Here is a 16,115-nt window from a genome sequence, read left to right on the forward strand (position 1 = left end):
TTTTTCAAAGCCAGCTGAAGAAACAGCTACATGCTCTCTTGTATATCGATAGTTCAAACAAAACTCATGGTGTTGGGTTGCCTAATAAAGACACATACTTAATCCCCTGAAAAAAATTCTGAAAGACTGATGAGGAGACTGGTGAATTCATTCTTTTTAACTGCAATTATCTGGGCATGTGGGGAAAACAGAGTGAGAAGCGGTCAGCAAGGGAAGTAGGTGGAAGGATTGTCTGGGAAAGAGCAGGGAGACAGGGCTCCGTGGACATTGAATTCATCAGAAAGGCAGGTCTACAGGTTTCTGATCAAGCAAATTGCCTTCTGCTGATGGTTCTTTTGCATTTAAGAAGACAGGATTTTGATACTATTCCTGTAAATAAAGGAGACCGCATGAAAGAAGAGTGGTGTTGCTTCATGGTTTGCAGGGAAAGAATCCTGTTTATTCATTTCAGTAGCAATCCACTGGGAGGAAGATGGTGTTAGAGAGCTTGCCATCTACTTTCTGTCAAGCCATCATTTTGTGACTTATACCATAAAGAAGCAAGGAATCGTGTTATCTGGTTGCATTGAAACAACAATCTGAAAGGAGGCTATAGCGAGGTGGGGGTCGGTCTCTTCTCCCAAGTAACAAGTCATAGGATGAGAGGAAAAGGCCTCAAGCTGCGCCAGGGGAAGTTTAGGTTGGATATTAGGAAAAAATTCTTCACCGAAAAGGTAGTCAGGCACTGGAAGAGGCTGCCCAGGGAAGTGGTTGAGTCTCCATCCCTGGAGGTATTTAAAAGACGTGTAGATGTGGTGCTTAAGGACATGGTTTAGTGGTGGACTTGGCAGTGCTAGCTTAACCATTGGACTCGATGATCTTAAGGGTCTTTTCCAACCTTAACGATCCTATGATTCTATGATGCCAGGTCATGGAAAGCTAATCTGAGAACTGCAGAGGCAGCATATCCTGTTCCAAGAGGGCATAAGATTATGATGGGTACAGTACACCAGATAAGAGTGTTGGTATAACGCTTTAGGTGCCAAACTATCCTGATGCCTCTCTCCTTCAAGGAGGCATTGACTGTGCTTGCTCAGGTTGAGTTTTACTAGGAACCTTTTGAAGACTTCACTTCTAATGTGAGTCAGATGAGCCTGAGAGTCATCTCAAGATCTTCTGGTTTTTGCTTGGTCTGCATTTGGAATAAGACCCTGCAATACAGACATTGCAATAGCCATTTCAGATAAACTGTGATGTCAGCAACTCACTAACAGGCCTTTCTTCTGAGTTTTTCACAAATTTATAAGCTTTATTTCTGCATCCGACTTGCCGCTGTCAACCCCTCTCTCTTCTCTTTCTCCTCAGTAATGTCTCTTGCTGGTTCATGTGACCCTGGGCAAGCAACGGATTCCTTACTACTTGTTAACAAGAGTTAGCAAATGACATATTTTCCAAGTGAAGTCGGTGGAAATCCCCTGTCAGCTGTGAATTGTACTATTTAAATTATACTACTGTGCTGACAGATTCAGATTTGCTACTAACCATTTTTGCAAGAAAAATCCAGGTATGGTAGAAAATTATTTCTTTCAAGCAATGCTTTACCTTGGAACAACTATAGAGAAAGTCTTTTGGCTCTGTGAATTACAGATTTCAGTGGCATTTCACTTAATCTTTATGACTATCCATTGGCATAAACTGTGAGTGGATTTAAACTTTCCACACTGCCCATGAACTAACCAGATGAACTTCTCATGGTTCGTGTTTTGGTCTTCGGTTTTCCTTTGTGTGCTTTCATGTAATGATTAGGCACCAGTTCTCCTCATGTGGCCAGATATTTCTCCCTAGGTTGAGGGGCAGCCCAGTACAGGGTGGTGGTTGCTGCCTGCTCACTGACGGTGGCAGGGCCCAGAAGACCAAGCCCTGGAAAACCAATTTGATGTCCACAGCCTGGGGTCTTGAAAAAAAAGTCACTAGCCTGAGTGATTACCAGGTTCCTGGGCACCTGTTGCAGCCACTGGCTTTGCAGCAGGGGACACAATACCCTGTGCCTCTATAAAAAAGGGTAGATTGGGAGATATGGAAACTGGTGCTAGCAGGATCTTTAGGCAGATAAAATGCAGCCTTGCATCTGCAGTTTACACATGGATGAAGTTTTGGTTCTTCTTTAAGATGCCTGGATCCTGCCCTTTTCCAGGGGTAAATGTAGCTGCATCAGAAAGCTGCATTGTACATAAAGAGGCCAAGACACCATCCAGTCCAATCCAGACCTGCGATGGTTGCTCACTTATGAGGGGATATGGCCACAGCACGGGCCATAAGGCATCGTGGGTTCCACATGTCCAAACGACCATGTGATCAGGCAGCTCCACCAATTTGTTAAGCTGCAAGATCGTTAGGAAGAGGCTGTGGAAAGACTCCCACTCACTTTAAACCTCAGTCTGGAAAGCCAAGTATGTGTGCTCTGGCTGGAGTCGAGAACCAGGGTATGGCTTCAATTACGCACAGTAGTTGTGCAAGCAGCAAAGTTTATGGAGCCTGGTTTCCTGTGGGTCGGCCCATGTGCCTTCTCTGGTGTCTAATAGTGCCGCCGTGTCCATGCTGCAAGATGTCCCTCTGGGAGGGGCACACTTTTGTGTCTCTCTCTCCTGTCTGTCTACCCCTTCTCCTTCAACTCGTGGGTAGATAACATCTTTGAGCCCTCTCTGCCCGTGTCAGAGGAGGTGGAGGCTGGCTAGCAGGGCTAGAAGCTGGGGTTGAAGGAGGAACTGACTAGTAGATGGTGGGTGCTATTACATAAAGTTTGGTTCTGTAAGACCCAGGTTTTAAAACCAGTATGAAACTGGAAGTCTTTTCCAGATGATAATAGCCTGGTCCTCATGCCAGTATAATTAATCACAGCTTGCCCGTTGACTTCAGTGACCTTTGGAGCAGGATTGGAGGCCCTTAGGGCTATCTATGTCAGAAAGGCTGCCCTAAGCACACCCAAGTGCCTGATGCCCAGGCTGCCAATTTTTGTCTCTCAATACAGTGAGAGAGCAGTGGGGTGGGAAAAAATAATCATGGTGCTTAAGTTATGCATGTACAGTTGGGGTGTCATGACTCCTCCTCATCGTTGAGAGCGCAGGAGCCAGGATCTGGCAGCTGTAGACACTAGGTGGTCTGAATTGCTCATTACCCTCTTGAACTTAGGTGCAATAGCGGGCTCTTAATCTTGGATGCTATAGTTGGCAGTCTGAATAAGGCTCTTATATCCTGCAGCTTATGCAAAGACTGTAAGAATGAAAAGTGGTATAATGTAATCCACAAAGAGGGAATAGGAACAGATATTTAGGAATCAATCTTCTTTATTTCATAAGCAGTATCAAGTAACCCGGAAGAGCTCAGCAGAAACTGACCATGGAAGCACCAGAGAAATGCTCAGTACTTGACCGTAATTTAATTAGCTCTCAATAGCTTCCAGAAAAAAATCTCTAAACCTGCATATATTTAAGATAAGCCTTTTGTTCCATTTGTAACCCACAAACTGACAAGGAATCTAGATCCCTTCCCCCTTCTCAGACTCCATCCTCTTTTTATTTTGTTCCCCAAGTCACAGAACTTGATGCTTCTTTTTTTTTTTTCCCCTGCAGTACTTTTCTTTGACCTCATTCCCCCCTCCAAGTAACTCTATCCTGTGCTGCTATGTTCATGCCCAGCCAAACCTTTACAGATGGCTTAATTATTTTCTTTTCTCAAAGAAAATTCAATCTGATCCCCAATACGCATAGGATAAAATAAAATGAATCAGCTGGGAAGCTGCTTTATAAAGGGGGAGGGGTAAAAGAAGTTATGTAAAATTTCATGTCGCTGTCAGACTGTTTTCATAGAATTTGTGTTTGAGATTAAATTAAATCCCTAAAACTGCTTTGATAGCTTCATACTTAGGGTGAAACGAAGCAGATGCATTTTACCCCAATACCATGCTTCTCATCTCCCCTTGCAGAGAGAGAATAAACTGCTTTGTGGAACAGTTCTATATACTTACAGTATTAAGCAATTCTTCTTTTCCCCTGGCATTGGTATTCTTTTATTCAATTTATCTGTACTATAGCTTGGATAATATTTACCAGATGTTAAATAAATAATTTAAGATAACACAGTCCTGCATGACAGTTGTAACATTTTGGGTCACCTTTTTATTCAATTTTTTAAAAAAAATCACTTCAGTTCAAGATTTCAATATAGTTCAACTCAGTGGTGACACTTAATACTTTTTCCTCTCCTTTAATTTGAAAGTAGTGTTCCCCAAATAGTTCATTTGCCATATTGTTTTTATCTTTAACAAGATAAAATAGACGTAGTGGGTTTACTATTTCAGCCTGATGCCGACAAATATGAAACCAAAGAATATGAAGAGCCAATGTTTTGTAAAAGCCAGTGTTATATAATGAAACCAAATGCACGGCTTGGAATTTAGAAAGAAATCCTAGTGTGAAGATAAAAGGACATGAAAGATAGTAAATGCTGAAATGATACACCACATAATGGTATACTGTCAAGAAAGAAAGATAACATGATAACTTACAGAGCCATCTCAAAGCCTACATAGGTACTTGACCTATAGTTTGCAAGGAAACAATCTTTTTGTTTCATCTGGCTCGTATTAAAAATAGGAAAAACAAAACCCTTATTTTTTTCCACTCTCACACATATGGTTTAAAATCCATGCAATTTTTAACTGTCTAAAATTCTTTTAAGCAATTTAAGACAGAAAGAATTATTAAATCACTTTTCCATTTCATTTAATGAAAAACTGCACCACCGCCGTTGGTCTATGTACTATCAATTTTAAAGCTAGTAGGGCTCCAATTGGTCCTATGCGCAATCCATCACGAGTGGCATCAGATTTGTATTGCCCAAATTGGGTGCTGCTGAAGATAGAACTGAATAAAACCAAACCCAATGTGTAAGTTAACTTTGAGCAAAACTTAAAATACTTCCCTTCATCTCTTTCCAGTTTTTGAAATGCGACTGTTTCCCAGTCCTATCTCAAAGAGTTTCCAAAGCCTAACGAACCTCACCATCCTCAGTCCACCTCCATGCAGAGGATGAGCCTCCTCCTCTCTGCTGCGGGACTGAGGGGCTAAAAAGCTAAGAAATACACTTTGTTGAAATTCACTCTCCTCTCATGAGGAAAAGAAGCAACCTACCAAGCTAAGTATCTGGTTTCCAGAAACTACAGTTTAAAATACCATTAGATTGAAGTCAACCTTTCATCTATCCCACGTATACAGTTTTACACAGCTGTGGTCTGCATATAAATGCTCACAGGTCTGCATTGCAGCTGAGACTGCTTGAAAATCTTCTGTCAATAGTTTTTTGGATAGCAAATTGGGGTTTAGTCTTAATTCAAGTTCTTCTGGATGTTCTTCTTCTCAATATTTTAGGAAGTGTCCATGAAGCACAAGAAAGAATCACCCCAACCCTTTCTACCAGTTATTCTGAATTTACCCAGGTCTGGTACCAAGCTTTTGGTTTTCAGCTGAAAAAACCCTGATTTTCGTTTTCTGAAAGCCAGAAAATCTTTGTCTGTGGTTATCAATTAAGTATCTTTAATCTTCAATTAAAATTGCGATGACTACAGTTCTTTAAGAAAACAAGGCCGCCTCTGTCCTGCAATTAAACGTTATTGAACGAGCCTTGCAAGATGAGCTTGTTCCTGTTTCCCTGGCAATTATGCTGATTTTCACCATAACTATTCAGAAGGCTGTTTCTCAGAGGCACTGCATTTTTTATCCTGTTCTAGAGCCTAGACTGGCTAAATTTTATACTCTCATCTCCCACTCTTCACAATAGCAAAAAGTAGCCATATTACTTTGTAGAAGACACTCTTTAACGAGTAGGTAGCTAGAAGAAAAGGAAAACCGTGATTTCTGGAAACATATGCTCTCTACAGTGGGAACTGAAGGTGTTCAAAGCCTTTTGAAGCCTTCTAAGTTTACCTGTGACTCCCATTTCAGTGTTATTAGTGACCCTCCTACTGAAGAATATAAATCTGTACCCTAAACAGATGACTTGCTTTTTCACTGGGATCGTTGCCAGGTAATAGACCCAGCACAACACATTTTGAGGGCTAAACAATAATGGGTAATTGCTCACTTAATTGAGAATTATGTGTTTAGCTGGCTAACGTGATATCTGAAGGCCCACTCATGGTTCACAGGTGTGCTTTGGTATTTACTTGCAGATATTTCTTGCTGTGGGGCCCGCTGTTAGCTTCTGACTGCTGCATTGCCTTGCAGCTCAGGGTACTTGGGAGGGAGGGAGCGGAGGAAGTGTTGCTCTGTGCTCAGCATTAGAGCAATTCAGGAAATAAAAGTGAATGTCTCTCAGCACAATATATTCCTGGGAGCCTAATCTGAATGAGCAATTCATTGGCATGTTTCTATTTCCAGCAGGGGCTGTGCCAATTAAGAGGACTGCATATAAATCCTTTTAGTGATGTACACTGGGAGGTAAAAATAATGATAAAATATGGATTTATTTTTTTAGCTATTCCTTTAGTAATAGTGGGAATGGAGCAAAGCGAGCCTACCGTCCTCTCCTTTCACAGACTGCTTCCATAAGTATCTGGCCAGTTAAGAGGTAAATTCTCATTTGGAAGTGGAAAGAAACTTGTCTCTTACTTCTCATGCATCCAAATGGGAAAAGAAATGTTCCACTGCATCCAAGATTTGTTCTTGTATTTGGACAATTAAAGGAAACCCTTGCATCTTTATAGTCAAAGTGTCTTTTTAGCTAAGCATCTATTGCTGGCTATGAGAAGGGTAGGGGATTCTGGATTAATTTTAGCTACAAAGAGTTAAGTCCTTTTATTCTTTTAATATGAAGATGGGACAGGAGAGGAGGGCACACCTGAGGCGGTCAAGCCTGTGGGATTCTGCTCTGTTGAATGGCAAGGAAATAAAGAAAACAGCTGAAAGGACTCCAGCTACTTTTAGAGACAAACAACTTTGGGATCTTCTCTTTGTTGCCTCAGTCAGAGCTGCAGAACTGCTGTTTTATGCATCCAGTTGTGGTTTTATGCTTTTTCCTTTTCTACTTCATGGCTGCAATGATGCAATAACTCTGCTGTGAATCCATGAGCCTTTGAGGGAGGATTTCAGTCACAAAGTGGGGAGAAGCTCCTCCTGCCCTGGGAGGAGCAGGAATTTGCCCTCCACTGAGGAAGAGATAAGAGTTTAAAAAACAACACCTTTCTGACAAGAGGGAGCAGGGAATTCAGGTACCTTGAGCTTTCCAAAAAGCTTATCCTAGGAGGCATCAATTGCTCCCAAATCCTGGTGACCTGCTATACCATTGGCAGCATGGGATTGCTCGGTGGCAGTGGGCACTGTGCAAACACGGTACGATCATGCCTCAAACCGAAGGCTGCCCAGAAAAAATGAATGCATTTCCAGTTTGCTGAAATATCTGAAGTTCCAGTTCTTTTTTTCATTGCGATGCAGAATGAACCTGAGACCTTTAGAAATTTTCAGTATAAGAAAAACCAAACAGATGGTTTTCGCACTACTTTAGTATAGTAAGTGACCCTCATTCAAAACCTTGCTCTGAGGGCTTAATTTGAAGCTTCTTCTGCGTAAAGGCAGGTGCCAAACCACAAAATTGTTGGGTGTCTAGTAATGGGAGGGTAGTGGAAAGGAGCAGAAAACATTTCTCTTTCTCTGCTCTCCTAACAGGAGTTGTGTCAGAACAATTACAGCCCTGGCCAGCTAGGATGTCACAAAAAGCTTCTTTAGACCCAAACCTGAAAACTAGGAGAGCTCCCTGATACTGGTGTGTATCACAGATTAACTGGCAAGTGTGTTCCTTATAGCACTGAACAGGCCTGCGTTAAAAGTATTTTAAGAAACATTCTTTAAAAGTACCAAAAGAGCAAACAAAGTAGTCTTTGGATGACCTCTTGTTTCTCTTGACTAGCAGTAGCATTCATTAATCTGCAGCATATGATAAAGTCAACTGTTCAGCTGGCTCCCAGTAAACTAGACTCCTTTAATTGACAAAGCCCCTGCCATCTAAGAATTTGGTTCACTTTTTCATATCATGCTAAAAGACTAAATACAATCCAATCTTCTAAAGCAATATTGAGATATTACATCCAGATGAAGGGTGGGTGTCATAAGAGAACAGGCTGCTAGCAATATTCTCTAGGCTTCTTGCCATCAGCTTGGGTTAAAGTAGTGAAGCTGAGGTAAAAACTAAAGCAGTTTTTATTCCTGCTGACATATAAAAAAAGGAGTAGAGGGCACTTCATCAAGTTTTTTTGTTATATGATTATTGGCCTGAGAGTAAAATGTTTATTGCATTCTTTGCTTCCTAATACAACACTTGTTTTGTCTTAGAAAATACTGTGCTTTATATAGTAAATATCCATGCTTTAAGATGAGAGGAGAGAAAAAAAAAAATTCAGATTCGTACTTGGATCGGATTCCAAATGTCCATGAATGTGTGTAATGGAAGGTGGAAATTTCATATTTCTCCCCTGCTAATTTCATCAGGATGAGACTGCACTATCCGTTCTGCTTTTCAGAGTGTGTCAGTCCTGCCTGGAAAAGCTTTTTATTGTGTAATGGCAGAATGTTGTCCCTACTGTGCTGGGTTATTGAAATAAGAAGCAGAGCTACTACAGTCAAACAAACGCAAACCTTTGTACCAAGCTGACAATAGCATTTACGGTTCTCTTCAACTGATGCAAAAAAGTTTATGCCATATGAAAGCTATAAGGCATTAAATGAAGAGCACATTTAAATGGTGAGCTGCACAAAGAAGTCCACCTAACAACAACCTGATCAGCTAGCATGGCAGCGGCTGCAGGGTTTTTGCAAAGACAGGACAGCTTACACTGCACAGCTGGTCACACAAAACACAAAAATCCACTTTAAAATGAATCTTTCCAGGTCAGTCCTGCAACTACACAAAGCTATGGCTTGGGTGAGTGCTGGGGATCCTCTGGTCATATAGGCTGTATGATCATGAAAGCACACATGCTATATGGTGCAGCATGGCTCAGGGAACTGTTTTCTTGATTTATGAACCCAGTTTCATGAATAACTGTCTAGTTTTTGTTCCTCTCTTCCCATTGTTATTCTATTTTCTATTCTGCTCTTCCCCTCCCCACAGCAGAGAGGGGACTTTCATAACACAAGAGACACCCAGGGAATACTGCAGCAATGGTAACTAAGGCACACCAGGGAAGTTGAGGGCAAACACTGTACTGATGGCTATGTGCAGCAGAAATATTCTGTATATTGTTAGCTCCATCTCGTCCTGACCTTAATATTCCCTCCAGGGCTTTCTTCCCTGGCATACAGTGCAGCAAATACCTAGGGAATATTGCAAAAAAAACAAGGGAACATTATCTAGTTACCTAAGGCAACTGAAAAGTTTTAAAACTGACCAGCGTAGCTGTGTTTCACAACTCCCATTTAACAGACAATGCCTGTCTCTCAAAATATCCACATGGAAATGCAGAGCCAACAGGGAAGTTTGAGTGCTCTGTGTGTCCTGCCTGTATCCAATTAACAGCCAAACTATTTGAAAGGAAAGTGATCAAATGGAATGAATTAATTTAAAAAATATAAATGGGTATAATATTTTTACAATAGAGATTTATGTATTTGCTGAAATGGGGCGGTTTCTAATCTTTTGAAAGCTAAGCCCATTCCCTTGGGAAAATAGCATCTTTTATTTATTGTTTATATTAGATTTGGGCCTTCTAAGCGCAGTAAGGGATATTTTGCCATGTGTTGTACAAGCACAGAATGAAAAGTCCTTCTCAGAAAGAACTCAGAGCCCAAGTACAAGACATAAAGCAGGGAGTTACAGCTAGCTACAAAGAAATAACGAGCTGCTCAACATGTTCAATGTAATGTCTCCAGTTTCACCTTCTGTCTTCAGTTCTACTCTTCATGCGCTGCCCTCCAGCAGATGCCCCATCTAGGCTTTGAAAATGCTGAGACCTTCGTAATACGCTTGCATTTCTTACATGCTCTAATGAATGACAAATTAGTTAGCTGTGTCTCTGTTTGAAACGGCATGCTTCTTACTGGCTTCGGGATACACAGAATGTGGTAGAGAAATTCATGTGTCAAGGATGTGGTTTCAGGCTCTCTGCAAACTCAAACCAACGTTGCTGAGCTGGTTACATTTGGGCCATGTCTCCAAGGGTGGTTTTTATTTTTTTTTCCCTGGAACTGGAACAGCTGTATTTTAAATGAAAGGCTAAGCCTCAGGAAAATTAATTAAGAAGTTGAGCCTTTACAGTCAACTGTATTGTATGTGTGTTCCTCATGCCAGTTACAGATACTGTATCTGGCAATAATTTGCACTCTCAACAATTCTATTTAATTTTAATTTAGCAAAATGATTCTGTTTAGCTACTAAAGTCATAAAACCAGATTAAAACATCAATCCGATGAAATATATTGAAGTGTGTATTTAATTTTATGCATACAATTGCTTCTATTGACTTCCATTTCTATGTTTCAAAATAAGGAAATGCTTAAGCGTTATAACACTATGATTTTAGTCCTGACAACAGGGCCAATGGAATTTCGTCAGCAATGAATTTGACCCACTGTGTTGAAAAAAGGTGAGAAAAGCTTTTGAGAATTCAAGAAGATTCAAGACTTTCCAGCTCAGTCAAAAGATTGCCCAACATACACCCCTAAGCAAACTTCTCTGGAACACTACCGTTCATTTTCTTTGTCCTGTTTTGCATGTTTCACCCTGCCTGAAAGGGTGACCCAGACATCCTTCTGCTTGCGACAGAAATAAGTAAGAATGGAAACCATAAGGGAATAAGGGATATTTAAACGTTTACAGTCACAATGGGGACGAGCCACGCTTTGCTTTGGAGAAATGGCAACTCAGATGGAGCTATTCAGACAAAAATAAAAACCCAAGACTCTTCCAGATTTTCAGAACCTATTTTTCTTGAGGGAGTCAGCAAAACTCTAGCTTCTGTGATGTTTCTTTCCATAGCCTATACAGCTATTGGAGAATAAGTCATAATTAAATATGTATAATAGGAAAACATCATGTTACATACATATTCAAGAGCAAATGTTAATTGATGGGCATAAGGGAATTTCTAGTGCAGAATGTGACCCTCAGAGATGCTGTCTTTGAGAACTAGCTATCTAGATACTTATATTACTCCCAGCACTATGATATCTGGGGGCCTTGCAAACGTTAATGAACTTATCCTCACAACCACCTTGTGAGGCTGGGAAGTTTTAGCATCGACTTTAAGGGAGTACAACCAGGCCCTAGGCATGCAGTAGCAGCCACAGAGGAGCTCAGAAGGAATCATGCTTGCTTCAAACAACATTAACTACTTGTTGGATAATAGCTGGGGATAATGGCACACACAGTGTCTGGTGGGTTGCCCCTCTCCCATAAATAATTTGGAGAAGAGAGCCTATGAAACTCCAGTGAGAGAGGTTTTGCAAGGAAGTAGGGGAAATAATACTGCTGAGCTATGGATTCCCTTCTCTCCTCCCTTCCCATCATGAAAGCCTGATGGCTTTCAGTCATTTGCAGTTGTAGAAATATGCGTGTGTTTGCGCGTGTGTGTGCGCGCATGTGCTTAGAAATGAGGAATGACGTCAAGGAGTGAAAAAGGAGTATTAGACACATTTGCTACGGGTTTGGAAAGACACGCAATGAAAAGACAATATTTATATTTTTGTCTAACTCTGTGTCCAGTTTCAGTCATATTGCCCACTGCAATAGCCATCAAAATGAAACCTTCTGTCAACTCTGGCTTGTGAATGGGCTCAGCCCATACATGTGCAATAAGCAGCCACCTTAAATTCCTCAGTGCAGCAACTCAGGTGGGAATTGCACAGGCACTTCTGGTCATTTTTCTCCATCAGAAGGTCACATATCCCATACAGGTGTTGCATACTGTTTGAAGGAGAAATGACTTTTGCACATATGCAGTTCACCTTTTGGGATGTAATTTAAGAAGGGACATTTTGTAAGACACAGTGCATATTTGGACACAGAGGAGGAAGCAGCCTGACAAACTGAACAAAGCAGAGACATTTTCTCTCTCTCCTGAATGTAAAAACAGTGAACTTGCAAAGCACAAGCATGCTTCATAAATTCCAGCTGCTGTCACTCAGCGCTGGAGAGGAATACAGGGGAATATCTGTTATGAACAGGCACCACAATGGTGCGTTTTTGTTTTTTTTTTCCTTCCTGGCAGTCCAAGGCAGGTTTGTGTTTAACCCTACTCACTGTGAAAAGCCAGTGGCCAAACTGATTTTGACTGCTCTGGGAACGAAATGTGAACATGCAGTAAACAGCCTCAAAGCGTGTTGGTGGGAGGAAATCCTCCAACGCTCTGCTTCTGCAAGGTGGAGGCCTGGAGACCTCTGCAAGGGGGTCTCCAAAATCAAGGGTACCTGTGCACAGCTACTCCCCCCATATCCAGAGGGACTACACCAACCTCCAAGGATGTCTGATATTGTCCTTGCACTACAGAGGACCTTGCAGTGCCTGTTCCTGCGAAAGTGCAAATGCTTGTCCCCAGAAATTTGGTTGCAGGATTGGGGCATTGAGTGTTATAACCAGAGTCTAATCAGAAATTTCGTTTCTACTCTGCAAAACCATCATTCAAACGAATTATTTCTGCATTTTTGCAGGCAGACCCTCTGAGCTACTTTTTTTCCCTTGTCTTTCTAGAATGGGAGATTTCAAGCTGTTTTAAGTGTGTTGCTAAGATGTATTTAATATATTGTACATATGGCACAGAAACGGGGAAAAAGGAAGCTACGACTCCCCCTGAGCAGCTAGAAAATACACCAAAGTTCAGCAGAAAGCAAAACATGGCATTTGAGTTTTTCTTGTCAGGGGTGAGAAAGCTGCAGATAACACATAGGGCAGATGTCATTTTTCTGTGAGCTGTGTTGTACAACTCCTCAAGGCTCTTTTTTTTGTTTTTAGTTAATACAAACCCCCCCACTGACTGCAGTTGGAGTTGCACTTGTGGAAAAATGACAGGATGAGCAAACAGCAGGAAATTCGACAAGCTGGCTTGATTAAGCTTTCGTTGAGCTTTGCAGCACCTGCCTATCTATCCGTCTCATGAAGCCGTTCCCTAAGTGCGAAGGAATTCCTCGCTCTTCCCTATGTGCTTTCCTAGGCATGGAGAAAGGGATGAGGACAACAGCCTCTGTACTGGGATCTGGGGAAAGGGCTAGTTAGAAAATATGCTAGTTATATGATTTTTTGAATAAAAGAATAAACTCTGCTTTTTCTGGGAATATTTTCATAAAGCAGCTTTCAAATTTGTCCCCACGATTCTGGGACTGCCGGTTAGAGAATATTACTTTAATTTTTAATCTTTCTGGGACAGGAATTTCTTTTCCTGCCTTTTGATGACTGCACAGCAGCTAGCACACTAGAGTGCCTGGTTTCAGGTGAAGGAAAAAACCCAACGCAAATGAATACGAAAAAATAAGACAACATTGATAACTCTGCAGTCAGAGAAAGAAATACACAAAATAAGATCCTAGGTCCTCACAGAAATTTTGGGAACCTTGCTTAAAGAATGATTAAAAAATTGTCTTAATATTTATAAAGCGTTTTGAGGTATGTCTAAAGGGAGATGGTATGCAACCACAATGTACCACATAGGGATTTTATGCATATTTAAAGATAAACCATAAACTAACATATTTTTTTATTCTTTGATGGGAGCCAAAATTTTGTTCTTTGTTATTACATAGTTCCATTTCCCTGAATCAAACATTTTTGCTACTGTTTAGCACATCACAAATAGCAGCCCGTGTCAGACTGGGATGTTCAGTCTGGAAGTTTATTTATCAGAGGCATATTGTTAAGACAAAATCTGACTGAAGGTCTGACGGATTCCACATCGGATTAAATCAACCATTAGCTCCTAAAGAAGCGGAAAGGCAAACTGTCTCAGTTAAATACATGAAAGCATATGAAATTATTGCCATATTGTTCTGCAATGAATTTGTGATTTATTATAGTCTTTCTTTTTGGAGCTGAGAGAAAGAAGGTTTTAGTTCACACTGGCTGAAATCCCTAGAGTCTACAATGTTAATGAACATGCAAACAAGTTTTGCTTACAAAACTGTATTGTGTTAGGTGGTTTGAAATGAAACTAAATCTCTACCCAGATTAATATGGTAAAAGTGAGTTTGCTCAAAACATAACACAGATTCATTTAATTCATAACAAAGGGTTCACATTAACTCTGACCATTTTTTGTTTTCTTTGAAAAAAATGCAGATTTAGCAATACTGAAGTGCTTTCTAAATTCATTGTAGCTTTGCCAATTTGTCTGGAACAAAAACATAATGTTGAAAATGCTGTAATGTTTTATTTCATCATTTTAAAACCAGAATGCTTGAAATTTAAATGACTTTTTGTTTTGAAATTTCCTTTAATACACTTAAAAAGTAAAGCTGCTTTAAAAAACTTCTTAAATCTGGAAGGATTTGTTCAATGTGAAACACTTTTTTTGATTCTGCAAAACCACTGGCAAACCACAAAACTGTTTTTTCAGGGAGTTTTAATTCCTCTGGCTTTAATGAGAAATGAATTCTCTATTTAGAGGTTAAAAGGTGTTTTTCTTACTAGCGTTAGTATAAAAAGCCCTAATAAAGATAAGCCATTTCTTAGGCACAACTGTCAGCAGGTCCAAATACAAACAATGTGAGAATCTAGGATTCATCTTGACCTGCAAATCTACAAGAAAACTATCCTCACTGGGATTTTAACTTACATCTTTTATAGCTGTTTTTCCCTTCACAAGGACTAGGCTACATGAAATGAACTTCATTTATTTTTTTGTTTTCAAAGACTGGGCTAAATTTAAAAAATCAGCTTTAAATCCAGATTTTGAATCTTTAAAGTCTGACGCCAGAGGTAGATATTCTTTTATTAACTAAAGTCTTCCCTGCTTATTCAAGCGCCCTTTGGCTCTCCCCTTTGTCAATCTAACATTATCAGCAGTTTTATAAGCCCCGGTCTCCTCCTCTTCTTTATGATGCTATGCTTTTCCTCTTCATTTACTGCATGGCAACATTTCTTTTTCTAGGCAGGGCATGTCTTCATCTCCCTCTCCATCTTTGTTCTCCATTTAGGGTGTTATTGAACCCAATAATGTTTGTCTAGCATGGTCAGATGCATGACCTGGTAGAGCACTCCTACTTCCAGGTAACAGCACCTCCTAATTATTCTTCCATCATTGTCTTCACAGGAATGAAAAAGTATTGATGAGGCATCCTAGTAGTCTGCTCATCTTTTGCATATACCACCAATATGCCAGCTTAACCACAGAGGAACTGACAATTATAAATATTTTATCTGTTCTATAAAGGGAGGGAATGGGACTAAAAGCAGGAAGAAAGAGAACAAGGCAAGGCAAAGTTTTGAAGACTACAATTGTGAAAATAATATCTGAAGAATATAGAGACCAGGGCTATAATTACAATCTCAGCAAAAATAAGAGGCATTCAGCCAGATCTTTGGCTGATGTAAATCTGCACAATGTACGAAGATCATTAACACAGGGAAGGAGCTGGCCAAGTGCCTTCTCCTTGAGGCATAATATCCATGATTTAGTAATCTCTGCTCTCAGTGATGGATCTGGGCTGATATTCACCAGGTGAGAATCCAAGCCCTCATTTTAAAATCAAGACGGCTATTGCATATCTCAGGTAAATTCTGTGCAACTATTGCTTGGAAAAAAGCCCCACCCAGTTATTGATTGTCGTTATTTCACTTTTGCCTCAAATTGGAGTATATAAATCTGCCTGCCTACCCGGGGCTCAGCTTTCAGAAAGCTCAGAGTACTTGTTTATGGGTAGTTATCTGTTGCCTTCTTGAATTGCTGTTTGGTATTTTATTGGCCACCCAGAAGGGTAATAGAGCAAATAAAGTGCTGATGTTAAAATGCAACTTGGGAGTAACATTTTGGTGTGTATATGTGTCTGGGTGTGCACATGTGTGTTTGTTTACAGGAAAACCTTTGCAATGAGCATATTAAACACAACTGGACCTGAAAGACAGAACTGTGAATTCAGCCAAGGGTTCATTATTTTGTTATACAG

This window comes from Nipponia nippon, unplaced genomic scaffold (assembly GCF_047370975.1).
Source record: "Nipponia nippon isolate SJK-2023a ecotype South Korea unplaced genomic scaffold, ASM4737097v1 scaffold_5, whole genome shotgun sequence".
NCBI lineage: Eukaryota > Metazoa > Chordata > Aves > Pelecaniformes > Threskiornithidae > Nipponia > Nipponia nippon.